The sequence below is a fragment of the Macaca nemestrina genome, chromosome 2 (assembly GCF_043159975.1).
Source record: "Macaca nemestrina isolate mMacNem1 chromosome 2, mMacNem.hap1, whole genome shotgun sequence".
In the NCBI taxonomy this organism is placed as follows: Eukaryota; Metazoa; Chordata; class Mammalia; order Primates; family Cercopithecidae; genus Macaca; species Macaca nemestrina.
In genome coordinates, this window is record NC_092126.1 from 127,083,866 (window position 1) to 127,101,160 (window position 17,295).

The window sequence follows — 17,295 nt, forward strand, 5'->3', positions numbered from 1 at the left end:
AAACTTCAAAAGTGGCCTCTGCCTAGTGAGCCCTGGGAACAAATGAGGATCCAGAGACCCTCTGCCTTTTCCATATTTACTTCCTCTCAAATAAACAAAGATCTTTAGAACATCCTGGGCTTCACTGAACCTAGCCGTAAACTTAGGACACTGGTGTTGGGGAAATGAGAGTAGCATTAGAAATCCCACTGAAATTTTCTCTCCATCTACCTACTTCTATAGGAAGGTTATGTCATTCCCAAAGAGCTTCTGGGACTGTAGTCCACCAGGTTGCTCCCTAATGCATTCATTCACATAGCAGGATTCAATAAAATAACAACTTATAATATCTTTCTCCCCAGCTTTTATGAGAAATAGTGGCCTTCCATTCTTTCCCTTTGTTCTTGCTCAATAGAAGATGAATGTAAACACTGTCCATCATGTGAATTGTGTAGGCAAATGGAAAGGAGAATTGGCTAATTATTCTATCAAATTAAACCATCCTCTTTGAAAAACTGGAACTTTAAAAAATTAAGTGGCCTTCCCTCTTTCAATCATATGTTCCCTAAGTTCCATAGTGAAGGCACCATCACCTAGCTACACGACATTTTATGTTCCAAATAACACTCCTTCCTAATGTCTTAGAGGTTATCAGCATGAAAGAAGCATTTCACACTAAACCCCTGCAAGTATTGTCATGAGCAATAGTAAGTTTTTCAAGCTCACTCTGTCCGACTGATTGTCCACCCCAGATTAATTCAGAGCATCCTTTCTCTGCTAAAATAAAGAAGAAAGTTGGCTGCACTGTGTGGGCAGGAGAAGGGATGGTGTGGAAATAAAATAACATAAAATGAGTATCTGTTTTCGAGGCAGCTGAGAACAAGCTGCAGGCTTCTGTCCTTGCTGTTGTCTCCTTCTAGAGAAAATAAGCCCAAGCAGCTTGTTTAAGCAGGTAGTTAATTTTAAACCAGATTTAAAGACTGCTAAGAAACACACTGGCCCCAATCCAGGCCATGGTCAGTTGTTGCTAAATCCCACTGACGTCCATAAGACGCAAACAATAGGTCCCAGGCGCTTAGGCACAGACCTGCAAGGTTTTACATCCGATGTCCTCAGTCTTGTCCTAAGCAATTTAGTCCATTGCCCAATGAAATTGCAATACACCATGCTAAGATAAAATTAAGCTATCCTCTACAGGTCAGGATTAATTTTGCAAACTCCATTTCCTGGAGATAATTGGTCACTGGGTACTTATAGGAGGATTAGTCCACTTGAAGTTTTATCTCCTCCCCTGAAATCTTCCCCAATCCTTCCAGCATTGAATTAATCTCTCGCCTTTGTGTTCCCATTGCACTTGACCTATACCTCAATTACAGCACTTAGCACAGTCTCTCTGGCATTACTGTTATTTCTGTGATCTTATCTCCCTTACTAGACTGCAGGTTCTTTAAGGAGCAAGACTCTGCCCTAGTAATTTTTGTGTTTCTAACATCTGGGACAGAGTATGGTATGTCTTGAATAGACATTTATTGAAGAACTGAAGGATGGAAATGAAAAAAGAATTTAATGGTTACCTCTATCATGATCAAATGTCACTATCTCCTTTTACACAAGGTCTCAATCAAATCCCTTGGAAGAGAGTTCTGGAATACTTAAGAGATTCTGGAATTTAGAAAGAAGAGAAGAATTTCAAGGGAATGTAGGAGTGAGCTTTTTGGGAGATTAAAGAAGCAACAAAAACGTGCATATAGAAAACTTATTTTAATTAGTCCTTTTTGTTTTAAAGATTCTGAAAATTAGCAGGGATAGAGATAGATTTTGTAGCACCAAGAGTCCTAAGGTTACAAGTAACAGAATTACCTTGGGGTAGTAAAAGCAGAGTAGGGATTTATTGTAAACATTTGAAGACATTCACATAATGAAAGGGAAGACTGAAAACTGTCCTCCAAAACATACAGGAAGCAAAGCAGCTCAAGGTACATGTACAGTGGAAACTAATAAATGACTTCAATTTGTAGTTCAACTCACGCACTGTTATAGGCATGATTCAACTCAACCAGCCGTGCTATTCAAGGTTCAAAATCTAGAAAAAGAGCCTTGTTGGTCTGAGTTTGGTCATATCCCCATCCCTTGGCTATCAAATAGTCCCTTCCATAAAAGAAATGCAGTCTCTCCAAGAGATGTGATTTCCCAAAAGGAAATCAAGGTGCCATTAACAAAAGAAGAGAGATTAAGTGTTTTGGCAACTAGAGCATTGATAATGTTGCTACTGCCGATGACAGTATTCCCTTGGAAAATATCCAAATTAGAAAACTACTTTAAGGACCAGAACACTCTTATAACTAATAGGAAATATGAGACCCTAGAAAACTTGTATTTAAATAGATCCGACTTGAAGCTCAAATACAACACATTTAGACAAATATTATCAATAAGCTTGTCCACTATTGATGTTGCCCATGTATGTTAAGGCTTTATTACCTTGTTAAATTGCTTAGAAAGCCATGTTTTTTAATAGAAAAAAAAGACCAAATAAACCCTGGAAGAAGTCATCAAATAATGGCTAAATCTGAAATTAGAGTTGATGAGAACATTAAGGTAATTGAATTTCTGTCAACACTTTTGTGCTTTGTGCTTTCTCATGTAGGTACAGAACCAAGTTATAGCTAGAAGGAAAAATGAATAAACTGGGTTTGTTTAGTGAAATTCTAGAAGTTCTAGAAATTACATTATTGCTCATTTTCAGTATCTCACTTTAATAATTAACACATGAAAGTGGCATTTTGTCAGCAGATATTTATTGTACCTCTCTTACGAATGCTAGTCATTTAAGGTTTTTAAGTGCTTCTGTGTATTAGATACTCTGCTAAGACCTTTACATACATTTCTCATGTAAAATTTATAAGAACCTGTCAGTCCAGGTAGTGTTGCTATAACAAAATAGCTGAGACTGAGTAGGTTATCGAGAAAAGAGATTTATTTGGCTTACAGTTCTATTAGGTAGAAAATGCAAGATTGGACATTTGCATCTGGTGAGGGCCTCAGGCTGTTCCAGCTCATGGTTGAAAGCAGAGGGGGACCACTGTGTATGATGAGGTCACAGGGTGAGAAAGATGCAAAAGTTGGGGGATGTCAGGCTCTTTTTAACAACCAGCTCTCATGGGAACTAATAGAGTGAGAACTCACTCAACCCCGCTCTCTCCAGGGTGAGAAAATGAGTAATCTGTTCATAAGTAATCCACCCCCATAACCCGAGCACCTTCCACCAGGCCCACCTCCCAACATTGCCACATTGGGTATCAAATTACAATATGAAGGTGGAGGGGACAAACAGCCAATCATATCAGAACCCAGTAAAAGTAGTTACTGTCAGTATTAGGAAACTAGGGATCAAACAAATTAAGTAACTTGCCCATGGTTCCACAACTGACAAGTAGCAGAACTAAAGTAAAGAAAATAATTGCATGGAAAATAAATACACTCTGCATGCATGCCTACATACAATTACAGATGTGGTTAACTACTTTAGAAATTATTTTCTGAAGTACTTAACTTACTTATCCTTACAAAGAACAATTCCTCAATAAATATATATTAATGGCAGGAATTTATATTGTGATACTAAAAATATGACTTCCAAGAAATTTTTTCTGGATAGGAATAAAGATCATCAGCATAAAAGGCCTTTTGATACAGACTACAATAACCTGTGATTCCTTCTACTGACTCTGAAAATGGTTTTCAGTTGTTTTAGTAGGACTAAATACAGAAGAAAAAAGAATTGATTAATATTTTTTACCCTTGTGTCTATTTGCCCCTGGAAAAGCTTATTAATAGAGATGGTGGAATGTATTTCTCTAACATTAAATAAAATCTAGGTAATCAAGACAGCATAGTATTGGCATAAGGATAGACATATAGACCAATGGAGAACTGGGAGTCCATAAATGAAACTTTATACTTATAATCAAATGATTTTTGACAAGAGTACAAGGCACATTAATGGAGAAAAAATGGTCTTTTCAACAAACGGTGCTGAGACAACTGAATATCCACATGCAAAAAAAAAAAAAAGAAATTGAAGTTGGAGCCCTACCTCCTACCATTTACAAATATTAACTCATAATGGAACATAGACAATGTAAGAGCTAAAACTACAAAACACTTAGAAGAAAATATAGGAGTAAATTTTTATGACCTTGGGCTAGGCAATCGTTTCTTAGATATGGCATCAAAGGTATAAACAACCACACACACAAAAAATAGATAAACTGGATTTCATCACACATTTTAAAAACATTTGTATTTTAAAGGACTCTATCAGCCAGGTATGGTAGTTCATGCCTGTAGCCCCAGCACTTTGGGAGGCTGAGATGGGAGAATCATTTGAGGCCAAAAATTCAAGACCAGTTTGCTCAACATAAGGAAACCCTCATCTCTCCAAAAATAAAATAAACATTTAAAAAATTTAAGGAATAAAAAAACCTTTTACGAGGCCGGGCGCGGTGGCTCAAGCCTGTAATCCCAGCACTTTGGGAGGCCGAGACGGGCAGATCACGACATCAGGAGTTCGAGACCATCCTGGCTAACACGGTGAAACCCCGTCTCTACTAAAAAATACAAAAAAACTAGCCGGGCGAGGTGGTGGGCGCCTGTAGTCCCAGCTACTCGGGAGGCTGAGGCAGGAGAATGGCGTAAAAACCCGGGAGGCGGAGCTTGCAATGAGCTGAGATCCGGCCACTGCACTCCAGCCTGGGCGACACAGCAAGACTCCGTCTCAAAAAAAAAAAAAAAAAAAACCTTTTACAAAGTAATTCATCAAGAAACTGAATAAACCATCTACAGAATGGAAGACAAATTATGCAAATAATAAATCCAAAAGGGAACTTATATCCAGAATATATGAAGAATTCTTATAACTTAACAATAAAAAGACAACCAGCTTTAAAATGGGCAAAGGATTTGAGTAGACATTCATCTAAGAAGATATACAAATAGCCAAAAAGCACATTAAAAGGTGCTCAACATCATTACTCATTAGGGAAATGCAAATAAAAATTATAAGTAGGTACTATTTCAGCCTCGGTGAGATGGTTAAAATAAAAAAGACAGACAACAACAAGTATTGACAAGGATGTGGAAAAATTGGATTTCTCTTACATTGCTAGTGGGATTGTAAAATTGTAAAACCACTTTGGAAAACAGTTTGCCAGTTCCTTCAAATGTTAAACATATGATTATGTTACCACTAAACAGTATCATCTAGCAATTCCACTCCTAAGTATATCACCTATGAGAAGTGAAAATATATGTCCACACAAAAACCCGTACGTGAATGTTCCTAGCAGCTTATTTATAATAGCTCAAAATGGAAATAACTCAAATATCTACCAATTGATGAATGAATTTTTTAAAGGTGATATGCCTATACAATGGAATACTATTTAGCAATATAAAAGGGACGAAATACTGTTACATGCAACAACATGGATAAACTTCAAAACATCACGCTAAGTAAAAGATGCCAGTCTGTTTCTATAAAATTTTCAGAATATGCAAATACATAGAAACAAAGTAAATGAGAGTTTCCAGGGCTGAGGGATGAATGAATGGGGTGCGACTGCTAATAGGTATAGGTTTCTTTTTGAGGAAATGAAAATGTTCTGAAATTAGAGAGTATGTAGGTTACTCTGTAAATATACTAAAACTCTGTGAATACATTAAACTCTGAATGTATCATAGCTCACTGAAACATGCACCTTAAAAGGGTGAATGATATGTTAATTATATCTCAATAAAGCTGTTACTTAAAAAAAAAATCAAGGTCAGTCATCCTTTCTCTGAGATGGTAAACTTGTAAAATGACTTGTACCTCCCCACACTTGCCATTTTCAGACTCTTTTATAAAAACTATGTACACAGTCTATCCTTTGTCTACAAACTTCTACCCACTTTCTCGTCTCACTTTGACCCCTTTCCTGCCCTGCAAATTTCTTATTCTTCCTTTGTGAGTTGGCTCAAATTTTATCTCTACTAGAAAATCTCTCTCAATCCACTGAACTGCATTTATCTGAAGGTCCAGCTGAACTGTACAGACATCTTTATTCTGGCATAAATCATACTCCATGGTAATCTTCTGTTTATGTGTCAGTCTTTCATTAGTGTATAAGCTTCTTGAAGCATTTGTCTTTGTGTGTTGAGGTCTGGCACAATGCTTGGCACCTGGTGGCAATTAGAAATGTTTACTGAAGAAATGAATGAATGAATGAATGCTTAAAGGCAGAAAAATGAATAAAAGAGTACCTTCTAGTTGAAAGATTCTATGGTGTCAGGATATATTCTAATCACAGAAAGTGTCTTAGAGTTCAGCCTTAAATACTTTCATATGTTGAATTCAAATTATCTGCGGAAATCCATGCTACAATGGATAAATATTTGCCTTCTAAATGTGAGCTTTTAAGTCAGTCCTCAAGCGACCCAGGGTAAGCTGAGCTTCCTAAGAAGAACAAGAAATTCTTCTTGCTCTGTGGAATATTCTTGTACAACTAACCATCTAGATTACAGGATCCTAAAACTTTTCTTTGGAACATCTAGCCTTGGTTGTCAATAAACCTGAGAAATTTAAGAGTTGAATCATGAATCTATTGCCATAGGACATACAGCCTCTGGTGGATAAATTTAACCCAGATTACTGTCTTTCGAAGACAATATTTCCTTGCCCTACTACTTAAGCACACTGTGGTTTGAAACATTTGAATGGGATTATCACACAGACAAAAAGGATTAATAATTTACAATGACAGTTGATCATGAGGCTTTTTTGATGCACAAATCCAAATACTTAAGCAGCTGATGGCATCCTAGATGTAAGAAACCACTGTAAGTAAACAAACAAACAAACAAACAAAAACCCAAACAATTGCCTTCACAGAGCTTACATTATAGCAGAAGAGATATGTGGGAAAACAATTCCAAGCAGAGAGAATAACTAGTGTGATGGTGAGAACAGGTTTGGTGAATGGAAGGAGGCCAAAGTGCTGAGGCATAGTGAACATTACACAGCAGTTGATAGTAATTAATATTATTCCCTGTGGAGCCAGAACTGTTGGTCACAATTCTTCCTCCGCTTCCTCCAACTAGTATTTTGCAAAGCCAGCTTTGCCATGATCTCATAAAAACAGTATATTTCTCTGTCCTATTGATTTTGGGCTTGGTAGGTGACTTGTTTTGATTAATAGAAAGTGGGCAGAAGTGATAGGATGTCATTTCCCATGTGAAACCTTAATAAGCATTGCATGTTTCTGCTTGCCATCCTGTGCCCCCAGCATCAGCAAGAGAAGGCTTCCTCCACGTGGAGGGACCCCTCTTCATCCTGAGTCCTAGAATGAACATGCATGAAGCAGAGCCACTTCAACTAACCCATAAATATAAGAGGAAGAATAGATAGTGGTGGTTTTGAACCACTGAGTTTGGAGGTGGCTAGTTACACTGCATTATCATGGCAATAGCTAACTGATATAATCTTCAATATGAATCTCACACATTATTAATATATATTTCTATGTCTTACTTTTTTAATATGATTTTATTGTTTATATAGTCTATAGTAACCAAATCATCCCTGGGAATGATAAAAACAAACAGGAGCCTACCTAACTGTATTTGGAAGAAATAAGCCTCATTTAACTAGATTTCCTGATTTGCTCTCATCATTTGTTTAGTTTCAGGGAAGCAAAGGCCCTTTCTGTCTTCCCTTCTTCTGCTTTCACCTCTGCACCAGGACATCTGTTGTTTCAGTTTCAGTTCGAAGGTTTTGCATCCCTGAAAAAAATACACAACTTTGTAGCTTACAGTTTATATTTTGGCATCTGGCATCTGTGTGTGTTAGTATTAGTCATTCAATAGATAGCTGATTCCACAACAAAGTAGAATCCATGAAGGGAGGTGTGAAGTTATTTTTATAAATACACCCAATTTTTGGCACATTTTCACAAGTTTTAGTTTCTGGGCTCGAGTTTCCAAAGGAAGTTGAGGTTTTTATACACGTGTGTCCCAAACTTGAACCTAATAGGAATGCACGTAGAAAACTAATCTCATCAGACATATTGTAGAACTTCCTTCTCTGGTATCTAAATACTAAAAATGTCCTTAAAACATCAGTTATCCGGCAAGTAGTTACTGAATGTCGGTCCTCAAAACATGCCAAGCAATATAGAGCTACAAAAGAAGGGTATGGTCCTTGCCCACAGTGAAAATACCTTAGTAACAACTTTAAAAATGGAAACTGCTCTGAGCTACCTTAATTCGGGTTTCCCTAAGGCAGACCTTAAAACAAAGACCTAGGCACAAGGAGCTTATATAGGAAGTGATTTCAGAAAGCACAAGAAAGACGTAGGGTAAGCAAGACAGAGAAGGGAGCAAGCCAGTAAAATTTGCATTAATGAGCAGGTTGTCACTGTGGGCAACTGGGACTCAGTCCTGCTGGGATCCTCTGAGAAACTATATGGAACACACCCAAGAATCCCCACACAGAGGGCAGAGAGGCTGGGCCATCTACCCACTGACTTCCACCCTCCAGTGTTTTAGGGCTGAATCCAAAAACATTAACTCTCCCACACTTCCAGTTGTGCCTGCTTGCAGCGTAGTAAATTTGCCTGGGTAGAGGAAGGCCCTCAAACAGAAAAAAGAGCTTAATGTAGGAGGCATATCAACATCTACAGGAGCTACCACTTGTGTCTGCTAGAGGAGTACAGCTATTTATTTCATCAGTTATGATAATAGTATTTATTAAACACTTACTATGTGCCAGGCACGGTGCTAAGCTTTTTACAGACACCCTATTATTTATCCCTTATGAAGTAGGTCATGTTATAATCATCTTCTATAGACAAAGAAATTAAGAAATCAGCTCAGGTGACACAGCGAGGAAGTGATGGAGATTTTAACATGGGTAGTCGGACCATACAGCCATGGTCTAGGCAACACTTTACTACTGAAGGGGCAAGGTGCAGAACACAGGGTCCTCAAAGTTGGAGGAAATAATGAATCATACAATCCTCAGGGAAGGCTTCGTGGAGGAAATATACTTGAGTAGTAGTTTAAGATTGATAAAGTGGAGAGGTGCAGAAAAAGAAACGAGCCTCTGCGTGTCAAGGAAGGAAAAAGAGGGAGGTGGAAATGGTTGTAACATAATGGGCATGAATTCAAATAAAATGTCCACATCAGGACACACACAGAGTTGGCCCTTGCTATGCAGTAAGGCATATAGAATATTGTGTGTAACTCTATGTTCACTGGACAATTATGTATTGGGCATCTACTTCATACTTGGCAAGGGAGGTACGGAGAGTTTTTTTAAAAGACCCAGACATGCTGGGCCCGGTGGCTCACGCCTGTAATCCCAGCACTTTGGGAGGCCGAGGAGAGCGGATCACGAGACCAGGAGATCGAGACCATCCTGGCTAACACGGTGAAACCCCGTCTCTACTAAAAATACAAAAAAAATTAGCCGGGCTTGGTGTCGGGCGCCTACAGTCCCAGCTACTCGGGAGGCTGAGACTGGAGAACAGCGTGAACCCGGGAGGCGGAGCTTGCGGTGAACCGAGATCGCGCCGCTGCACTCCAGCCTGGGTGACAGAGCGGCGAGACTCCATCTCAAAATAATTAATAAATAAATAAATAAATAAATAATAAAAGACCCAGACATGATTTGCTAGAGGAGAGACACATACAGAAGACATGTGTTATTTCTGTTTTTAGTACTGAACCCTTCCTTTTAATGAAGAACCCATTCAGTGAGGTTCATTTGAAATTTCACCTCCTATCACTCCTACACACACACATACACACAACCGCCACCCACACACATACACACAGTACCTGACTGCAGACTGGCCAATTAGTACATCTATTTGCCTGGCCTTGGTGATTGTTTTTGAGATGAACATGTGACCTAATTTGAATTTTTCTCTTGGAGCTTGGGGAGCGACGGCCTCTGCTAGTCAGGGCTGCTGAGCTGGTAAGCTGTGGATGTCAGGCTTCCATTTTGCCCACCACAGAGAGAAAGAATAAAACCAAGCAGAGGCAGGCAGCTTTAAGGAAGGGACAGCCAGTGTATTGCCAATTCTCTTTTTTTTTTTTTTTTTCCCTCTTGGACTGAGTCTTGACAATAAACAAGAGACGCATCTTACCTTAAATTTCTCAGAAGATATTCCTCCAATTACACATGGTAGAAGGGAGTTTGATTAGATAACCAAATTTTATTTTCTTAACATGGCTTCTTTAAGACTCAACCAACCACAGGTTCAGAATTACAATCTATTGGCCTTAGTCATTCTGCAGGACACCAAAATGCGCCAGTTCTTTCTATTGACCTGAGTTATCACAGGCCCTCAGACCCACTGCATAGTAGTGGGAATACGGGAATAGTTACATAGATTTAAGATGGAAATCTTAACTTAGGGTGAATTTTTTCTTAATTAAAGGAGCCAACCTATTGAGTACTAAATGCTGCTAATTATAATCCTCCTTTTATAAAAGTATTTATCTTCCCACTCGCTTGCTTAGTCTTCTTTAGTTCAGGTTCCTTGGCTTGAAATCCAGACTATGAATATTGGCATAGGCTGTCCACATGTGAAATTTATTTCACAAGGTTTAGGAGCCCAGAGAAGCTAAACATAGAAAATGCAAAACTAAAATTAATTTCGAAAAGAATGCTTTTCAATCATGCAATATCCAGTGCCCTGATATAGAACAACTGTCTTCTCAAGAGGGCACTTGGGATGAAAATAACAAGCTAAAAAAGTGGTACAAGGTAGCAGCAAAAAGAGAGGAAAGACAGAGAAGAAATGGATTTTATCAAACTTTGAGGTGCCAGTGGGTATTTCTACAGCTGATGCTTATTCAAAATAAAAGTTATATGAGCCATTATTTTATCTGAAATGCTCCAGTCACTCATAAAGAAGCCAGGTGAAAGTCAACTGAATCAATAAAAATTTTGAGCACGAAATGTGCCAGTCACTGTGCTAAGTGCTGGAGACACAATAAGAAACTAGAATCTCTTTCTCTCTCTTTATCCCCATGTTTTCTTCTGTATTGGCCTCATTATCCTGGCATAGAATTGAATATACATGCCTTAGATCCTCAAGCCCAGTGGATAAAACATGATAATTGATCAGATCTAGTTCTGAGGTTCAAATCTGAAAAGCAAGAAACTGTTCAGAAAATAAACAATACATACCAGGTAAGCAAAAACATCAGATGCCCACTTCATGGGAGATACTAAGATAAGTAACATTGCTTGCAAATTTCATGTTGCAAATTCTCCATATTTCAGCCTCAGTCTCTGACTCCCCTTTAGAAATGAGATAAAGGATGGAGAGGTAATGTTTATACTGGGTAATCACCCCAGTGGGCCATCTAAATCTGACCTCTATTTTCCTTCCTCTAGCCTGAGAAACCTGGAGAATTAAAATGGTCAAAGACCAAGGAGCATTTATAACTTGAGAAGATAGGGCTCCTTTCTGAATCAGGCATGGACAATCAGTTGAATAGAGAATATCCAGGCAGTTTTAGTTTGGATAAAAGAGCATTTTATTCAGTACTTGCTAAGGACAGAGAGCACCTGCCATATACTCTTTGAATGGTGACGACAATAAAAACTATTGCTTAGTGTGGTGACTTGCATGTAGTAGATACTCAGTAAATACCTGCTAAGTGAAAAGAAATACCTGTGTAAAATGGTGAATCAGGCCATCCATCCCATATTACCTGAATTACCAAAAGTGGGCTTAGGTAAAATGAGGTAATTTAAGGGAAGTCAAAATTTATCATCTAGATGAGCAGTTCTCAAATGTGAGGTCTCAAGACCCCTCCATATTTTTAAATGATTAAGGACCACAAAGAGCTTTTTATTTCTTAGATTATATCCATAGATATCTGTCATATTGGAAATCATAACTGATAAATTTATAAAATATAAAAATATACAAATGCATATTCCATGAACTGTCAGAACAATAGCTGCTTCTTACATCATACAGCTTCTGTAAAACTCCACTATATACTTGTAAGAAAGTGAGAGTGAAAGTGACAAACAACATCTTAGTGTTATCATGAAAATAAATTTGATCTGATGGATCCCTTGAAAGAGTTTTAGACATTCCAAACTACAGTTTGAGGATCTCGGATTTGGAGTTGTCAGAAGCATTAAGAATTTCTAGGAAGTCAAACAAAATTATTGAATATTAAATTACTTGTAAGACTTACTTGTAGCATATAGTCACATGATTTAGACATTTTTAATTATCAGGAGAGGAAGTTTAGTTTAGATTCTGTTCTATTTAAATATTCTGCTAATCAAGAGGAAAAATATCAATAGAAGATAGATCTTAATCTGTAAGTGAAAGTAGTTGCTTGCTGTTTCGGTTATTTTGTTTTTGTTTTTGGGCCCTTTCCAAGAATTAAATACCATTTTCTTTTGTAAAGACTTTTTTGACCCTCCTATGACTAGATTGGTGTCATTGACCTCATTAAAAAGTCCAGTCTTTCCAATCAAACCCTTGCTAGACTTTGTATAAAACTGCATTTCATTGAAAAAGTGTCCAAATTGGGGTAATTTATTTGGAGAAAGAAGTTCAGGACACTGGCTTGGATAAGCAGGAGGTAGCCCTTGTCCTCTACCCTTCCTCAATGCCCTAGACACTGCACTTGACTTATTGCTCTGCACTCTCCAGAATGTACTTCACTAAACATTGCCTTCCCCTATGAAGCTGGCCATGGACAATGTGGGGGTTAATCCAAAGACGTTGGGAATAAGGTGGGTGGAGGGGTGTGTTCTAGTGAGAGAAAGAAGCAAGTGGGCATGATGATAGCAAACAAATGGCCATGAACCAAGTGATGTCCGTCTTTGTGGGCCATGTTAAGGGGTTTGAATATGACTAAGTACAAGAGGAAACCATCGGAGAAGAGTTTTACACAGAGGAGTGGCATGGTCTGATTTATGCTTTTAAAATATTCCTGGTTGCTGTGTGGAAAATGAATTCTTACATGTCATGTTACAAATGCAGCTTGAAAATTATGTGATTAATCTCCTAGTCACCTGCAAAGCGTTGGAGACATGAGTGACATTATATGTACTGACGATAAAGGGTACTTTTCCTATCCCCAGCTGATAAATATATTTAACAAACTGTTCCTAGTTAAATAAAATGTACAATGTTTTCTTGTATCTAGGACATTTTTTCAAAAAGGATTTGTTTCTTTATGGTGATATTAATAACTAAAGAATTGAAAATTTACAATTCCAAAGCCTCTTGACAGGATAATAGCTTTTCAGTGGTTTAAAGGAGATTGTATTTTGTTCTATATGCATAAGTGATTACTATTTATTTCATTATAATCTGGCATATATATTGAATTTCCTACCCAGCAAGAGTTCTGTGAAGTTGCCTACCCTGAGCATTTAGTGAGGCCAGTTATTACATGAAGAATGAAATGACAGTAAGCAATAACAGAAAATGACCAAATAACTGCTTGATCGGGGGACTTTTTGACAGAACTGTATAGTAATAGAATATGCGTGTTTCCAGTTTTTTAAAATCTACTTTCTAAAAGAGTTTGGATTTTTTAAATCAACTTTAGTAATCAGACTTACATCTTCAATTGTGAACTGTTGAAACTCCTTGCAGTTCACATATTTGTAGCACCTGTAATTGTCAATTACATTCAAGCACCATGACAAGTACAATATACTGCATTATCTCATTCAAACCTCACACACACACACAGAGAAAATCCTATGAATATGGTGCTTTTATTTCTTCCATTTTGCAGATGAGAAATCTGAAGCTCGGAAACACTCCAAGGTCACATAGCTGAATACTGACAGAGATGCTTTATATTGCTTTTGATTTATGAATTTAAAAAAACACATGTAAAAGGGTAGTTGTTCATTGAACACAAAATGGAGACAAATAGAAGTGAAGGGTACTGGAAATAACATTGCATTGCTGGGACTAATACTTGAATATTCTTTCCTATGTTGCCCCTGGGTGTGAGACTAGATGAAGTATGTAATGGGCAGGGGGAGGAATTGTCAACTGGTTTTATCATGTTGGACAAAATGTAAAATGGTCTGAATGAAACCTTTAGAACCCAGCTCTTATTTCCATTTTAGCACTAGGTCACCAAAGTGATGAGGTTTAGTAAATCTTAACATTTTGGGAGTGAAGAAACTGAATAAGAATCTAACAAAAGTTATGTAACATGACGCAGCACATATAAATTCAAAATGTCCACTAATATGAGGCTATCTAGAAAATTAATGTAATCTACAGCCATATCACCCTGAACACGCCCAATCTCATCTGATGTTGGAAGCTAAACAGGGTAGGGCCTGATTAGTACTTGGATGGGAGAAAATTATTATAGAACCTTCACTACGTAACATATAGAACAGTACAATATGATAATTCATAGTCCTGTATATACGTGACTGTTAAAAAGAATAAGGCAGATCCTTCTTGAAAAAACAAGGCATGTACAGGTCATATTATTGGGTAGTAAATAGTATATTAAAGATTGTGTTTAATTTCAGTGTTTTAAGTTGTTAATATTGGAGATTAAATTATGAAGAACCTTACCTTTTCCTCCTATAAACATTGCTGTATTGGTTGAATTTTTATAAATGGCACGTTTTGACTGAAATAATGATTACAATCAATTTGACCTAAATTCTAAACTAAAGGTCAGATTTCTGCCACCTTCCTATGTTACCTGTATGTTTCTAAATGTTGTGAATATCTTTTAATCAAAGACTTTAAATTGTTTATTCCTGATACATTTCTATACTAACTGAATAAAATAGATGAATAAGCAGTTGTCAACTGGACATTCAAACTTCTTTAAAAATCAACTCTGGGACTGTTTTTGTTTCATAATTCAGTTGGGTAGAGTACCACAGCTCAGGGAAAGCAAACCAGAGAAGAAAGGATTTTCCCTGAAATATACAGATAACGACCTCATTATCTATTTTAATTTGAAAACGTAGAGAGAGTCTGAGTTCTCCATTACTCAAATTCTATTTGAAGAAACCAAAATTAATAAATCATAGCTTAGTGAGCACAGCAATGCCTCTTTGCAAGTCATTGTAAGGGTTTCGTAGAGTTTTACTTCCCTTTTACTCCAGATCATACCTTGGCCTTTGTAAACTATTCCTTTTTAATCACCTTAGAGTCCACAGTTTCATGTTGAAATGTCTATCTGTGTAAATCCAAACTGTAGGGAGGAGTGAAATTTGAAAAGATCCTTCTTAAAAGCGCAATACACTTTCAATAAATTGGATAAATATCTTTCTGGCACATGGAAATGGGAACTACATGATGGCGGTGAGGGGAGAACAGTAATTTTCCAGCCTTATCTTCACATGTCTGAGTGCAATTAATACTGTAGAAAAGAGTATTGTTTGCAGTAATCTTGATTGCATTTTCCAGTGTCTAGCTCACTCCCTGTGCTCGATATTTATTACTACTGTCTTCAAAATTTAAAAAAAAAAATCATTGTCTCTAATGGTAAAGTGGAGAGGACAAAAAGTAATGAAAATTTCCTCTTATGAAAACAAAGTTCCTCCTATGGAGACAATAAACTTAATGCATAAGCAAATCAAGGAGCAATGCCTCTGTTATGTTGAAAAGCAGAAGTATAGCACTTTGTGTTTCACTTAGATTTTTTCTTTTTAAAGAAAACGTTTTTAGCACATGCATGCTGTTGTTGCAAGCCTTGGAGATGAAACAGTTTCTGATTCAACCAAGGTTAAGAAAAAAAATATCTGGGAAAATGATTCTGGCTGCCTGGAAAATGCCATTTAACTGAAGATATGGAGTTCATCTCTTGAGTCTGGCATATGGGAATGTAGGTACAGTCATCTCAATGTCCACTAACCTTCCTGGAAACAAATAGCATCATTTGAATCCCTGAGGCTCTCCTGGAAAAATATGTGTGTACTAGATTGTTTTATATTTCTGTTTGCTTTGATGTTGGATAAATTCTAGTAATGACCTTTTTTCTCAATAAAGGTATCCTAGATACATGGATCCTTGTCACCTTCTACAATTGAGTCTTACATTTTAGATCCACTCTCTCTATTCCCCCTTTGCAAACTGAAGACATCAAACTTTTTCTTGACTTAAGCAACCTGAGTCCAATTGCTGGAGCTTTCTCTCAGTTCTCACTATGATGTGCATATTTCCCAGGTCTGTTCTCAATCCCCACTTAGAATTTGTCTGCTTTTTCTACCCCAAATAGATCCTAAACCTGAGACTCTGGGAAGGCAGATTCTCTCCCCAGATTTTGATGACAGCATAATGTGCCTTGTGAGGTGCTGGTGGCATAAAGGAGAATCTTATTCCAATCAACGTGAGTTTTTAGGCCCAATTTTGAATCATCCATAAGCCAGTGGAGCAATGGAACAATGGCCACAGTTCTCATACATTCGTCCTATGACAACTGTCCTATGGAGAAAGGACTGAAAGTAACAAGTGAGAGTCAGTTGCTAGAAGGCCATTAGAAAAGCTCTCAATGGTGCAAGAAGTCAGCAAATATGTGATTGATACAAACAATTGATAGCATTGATTTTTTTTTTATTTTTTATTTTGTATGGGAGGTTAAGAGCAAGAGCTTTGGGGTCATACAGACTCCATTTCAAGGCCCTACTTCAAAAACTCTCCTTGCTCCTACAATTAACATGCAATAACTTAATAGTAACCACTTGATCAAATTTGAATGTTTCAGTGAGATAATATATGAAAACATTTGGCATGGTGCCTGGCCTAGTATATGCTCAATGAATGTCAATCATTGATTGGCATCCAGCAGTAGAAGTGAAATCACCATCATCATTCTAAATAGCATCACCAAATACCATGCTTCGGGTACAGTAAGAAAACCAGTGGAAGTAACAGAGAAGGATTTATCTTTTTCAACCTTCCAGATAATCTGCACACTCATTCCCCATAGTTCATTGTCTCCCCATCCGTTTCTAATGGCTGGCACATGAAGTTCAATAAATCTCTACTGAATTAATGAAAAACTTGAGCATAATGGAGAAGTCAGTGGCTTGGAAAATGTGGAAATGAAATTTGGGTCATAAGTAAAACAACTAAGATCTGGTATCAGAAAGTCTGAGTGCTAAGTTTTCCTCTACTCTGTGCCAACAGGTGATCTATAGTGATTCTTTTGAGATAGCTGAGCTCCAGCTTCCCTATCTGCATAATGTGTGTTGGGGGGGTTACCTGGGAGAAAAATGAGATGCAGTGTGTG

At 37.5% G+C, this 17,295-nt stretch overlaps 1 protein-coding gene across 2 annotated transcripts in view; it reads left to right on the forward strand.

Annotated features, from left to right (window-relative positions):
* LOC105483272 (synaptoporin) overlaps positions 1 to 17,295 on the forward strand; it is a 331,537-nt gene that overhangs the window by 255,240 nt on the left and 59,002 nt on the right. The window lies entirely within an intron of this gene.